Genomic DNA, 4,178 nt, shown 5'->3' on the forward strand with positions numbered 1-4,178 from the left:
GTAAGTACCATTGAGGTCAATGGGGCTTATGTCTGAATAGACATGTATAAGATTGCACTGTCTAAGGATGTTGACGATGACTGTCACTCTTATAAGAACATACTATTTAATAATCAAGAGCAGCACAGTTATTGCTTGATGTGAAGGTGATTATCAATATCCTTTTGTTTACATTTGAGTAATATGAGGTGATTGCAGCTATATAATACAGAACAGCTCCAAAACAAAGCTCAGAGTTAATCAGTGTAATTAAAATCCAGATTTTAAACAGATTCCTTTCAACTGAAGTTTCTGCTTTAAATTGCCTCACAATTTTGTTTGTACTGGCATAATAGTTTTGCTCATAAAACTAAACTACACCCCACTCACCTTACAAACCACCCCCTCATTCTGCATCAGCTCTGGTATAGGTAGGAGAGAGCCAGGATACCAGTATTATCCAGACAGAATCCAATTATTCAAGATACTGAAACTCTGGTAGCTTGACTTATCACTTTCTTTACTTGGATATATATAATGAACCCTACCACTGAAGACATACATCTTGCTATTGGACAAATGCAATATTTCTTTGGTATTTTAAAAAAGTTTTTATTTAGAGTTCAGCTTTCAGTTCAGACATATTAATCCACTTACTAGCCTGGGGAAATTATCATTATAGTGCAAACATTGCTGCAATATATGCTGGCAGAAATGATGTAGCTTCTCCTGGGGCAAGTTAGTAAGTGCCTTCCTGTTATGGCATTACTAGTTTTCTGCATATGTAGCAAAACAGGAAAGTCAACATGGCAATTCATCTTATAAATGTAAAAAAGCAAAGAAAAATGAAAGCAGCACTGCACTTCAGACATGTTTGTAATATTTTAGGAATGGTTTTCTCATACAGAAAAGGGTGGGGGAAAGAACACATGCAAAAGCTACATTCTTCTGAGAGTGATTTTCTTGGACAAAGTGACCCTGTTGATAACTGTCAACAGTTATGCCTCTGATAATGTTTTATAATGCTGCCTGCGGTTTTGATGGTCTGAGACCAGGTTGTATGTAGGAAATCCTCCATAGCTTTGTAAAACTTGAACGAGTAAATAAACAATGATTACCATTATAAGATAATGGAAAGTGTAAAAAAGGGGTGGCCATGGAGTCAAGGCTGCATTTAAAAAAGCAGCATTAGAACCGTTGCCTCCCCCTCCAATTGTACAATGATCACAGGACTGCATTCTAAAACAAAATGACTACATTTTATGGAGCATGGCTAACTCCTAACATACTAACACCATTGCAATATTGGTGTCAGGATACAGCTGCTTTGTGACTAAGATGGGGCTTGATAAATGTTATCCAATCGGTGCACGTCACCAGACATCTGTTTCCTGTTTTCATTCTTTCCCTATTATCATTTTGTCTCAATTTCCCTTTCACCTGAGGTTTGTTTAGAATACACCACTAACCAAAGTGTACTATTTTGTGTTTAAAGATACTGAACAGTATCCTTACACACACACACACACCAGGTTATGCATTCTATTATGAAGAACTACCTGGAAATAAAAAGTTCCTATTATGTTAGAATATACAAATAATATACTTTAGTCTTCTACTTTTCATTAAGATGACTAACTTCCTTTCCTTTTGCCAGTTAAGTAGCTTTCCTGTTGAATGTCTCCATTTCCAGAGTACAATTGTGAATTGATTCATTAAAAATAAAAAAAAAGAAAAAGTATCACTGAGTACAAATATTTTCCCCTTCTGATATCCCCCAAATTCAGCCAGCAGTACCATAAAACAGGTATGCATTGTTAACTTCATAATCATCAGGATACAAAACGCACTGCTCTAAGAGGAAAAATGAATTTACAAAATGTATAGTGGGTTAAAATGAAAGCTTCTATTTTTAACGAAGTGCTTAAAAATATTCCCAGTTTGGCATGGAAATTAAACTACATGCCAGATCCTTGATGTGCTGGTCAATGCCTACAATTCAAAGGAGCTGCAATGGTTAATCAAATCAACATGTTAACTGTAAAATTGGAAATGAGTACTTCCAGTGCTGTCACCTGACTCTTAAGAATGTTTAGGCACCCTGATCCATATCCAGCGAAAGGAGAGCCAACACTGATTTTGCAGCTACCTCTAAAAGTATCACTTCTTTCCTCTTACAAAATCTGCCCAATCTTTCCGTGTGAACACAGCATACTGTCCCAGTACATTTGTTGACCCTCTCATCGAAATGGTAGTGCTCTGTGTCCTGTCATTGAAGCTGCATGTGAAGAACTGCATCGAGGCATAGTATGACGTCTTGGCTCAGCAACTGCCGCAACCTGCCCTGTTCAGCAGGACCACAGGGACCAGAACTTGGGGCCAACATCCAGGGTACTGCAGCCCATGCCCCCTTTAACTGACCACCTTGAGAACAGCACTGTCAGGACAGGTGCTGGTCACTGGAGCAGCCATTCTTACTTTTTAAAAGGAAAACTCTTGGGCACATGGTTGTCTAATCTGTTGCCCACCACAGTACTGTTAACTCTAGGGTATGAATTACCCAGTTGTACATATCCAAGAACCACTCCTGCATGGGTGACCTGAAAGCCACCAATGATCTCTGCCTTTTCTGCCCTGATTTTTGCAGCATCCTGGTAAGGAGTGCTGTTGGTAGGAAAGTGCATTAATAGGCACAGGAATAGTATTCTGATGACTCCCACATCCTGGGAGGGGCTGCCCCTCTTCCTTGTCATTCCAACTTGTTCACCTAAATCTTGCTTGGGTTCAGAAAATGAAGATGGTGGTAGTGGGAGGAGGAAATTGCACTCTGTACTTGCTTACTGGCTCAGTTAGCAAATGGTAGGAATGATGAAAAAGGGGCAGTAACATCTGTGAACAGTGGTGGTGAGAAAGTTGACTCACTGGAGGACATTCATTGAAGACACCTTGCCCAAGGGCTCTCAGAAATCTACAGCTGGGACTGAACAGGCACTTGGGCCACTTATGCCTCCTAAGATACCCTTCTCTGAAATCTTATCCTCACTTACAAGTGCTCACACGATTTTCTTTCATTGATGAAAGGAATCTTCATACAGATTTGTAAATTGGGTGTGGGTATAAATACATGTCATGACAGATTTGAAAAGGTAACAGAGTGTGTGTGTGTTGGCCCTATCAGCCTTTACTTTGAAATATTTTTAAGGACACCTATTTAGCTATCTATGAATAAGGACATATATGTTGTACTATGTGGATATGAGAATATCCACATAGAAGATAATAATGAGCATGACTTTAGAATTGCTTCATCAGCAATTTGACAGCTGGAAGAAATTACATTAAAGTGCAAGGAGCATGAAAGACATGGTGAACTTCATAGAATACTAGCCTCTTGACTCTGGTCACCTCCAACCACAGACAAAACTACTTTTGATGCCAAATAAAGAAAATTAGAACCAGGTGGAATTGAATTCAAGCATTACTGAAATATATGTAATTAAGTTGCTTCAGTGTAATTATTGTAGCTGTATCTAGAGACATAATTATGCAGCATGGTATCAAACACGAACACAGCCATTAGAATGTGTCAGTTTTAGTTTCTTTACACATGAGTTAAAAATAGAGTTTAATTGTCTGCTATCCTTTAGATCCTTGGAACAAGCAGGGTTTTATTTATTTTTGAATTTGTAAGATACTCACTAATCCAGATGGTTTTGTGCTACAACATCTAAAGCAGCATCCTAGCCCTGACAACTGGACCAAAGTAATAAACAAATGAGCCAATAGAGGGAGCCAGAACAGCAATTTGGTAAGCTTTGAAGTTTGAGACAGGATACTGTGGTACTAGGGAAAGGAAGCTGGTAGCCAGGAAAATCTGGCAGTCTTCAGCATTTGTAAAACTGACAGAGTCTGCTCACCTGTACAAAATTGTTTTCTCCATGACAGCAGGTACATATTGTGCAACAGGTTAAAGAGTTGATTACAATATGATGTTGTACATCTGATACATGCTATATATACCGTGTATCAGAAAATACGCATTAAAAGCACTACTGGAGATCCAGGAAAATGAAAAATGGAAACCAGTGAAAACCAAGGAAAAGACTGCAGAGATCTGTGACAAAGAATTGAGAAGATATAGATAACACACGAAAATCCTGAATGCTACTGAACATGGGTAAGTAAAAGAGATGTAGCGC

This window comes from Varanus komodoensis, unplaced genomic scaffold, assembly GCF_004798865.1.
Source record: "Varanus komodoensis strain SLA01 unplaced genomic scaffold, ASM479886v1 scaffold14_1, whole genome shotgun sequence".
Lineage (NCBI taxonomy): Eukaryota > Metazoa > Chordata > Lepidosauria > Squamata > Varanidae > Varanus > Varanus komodoensis.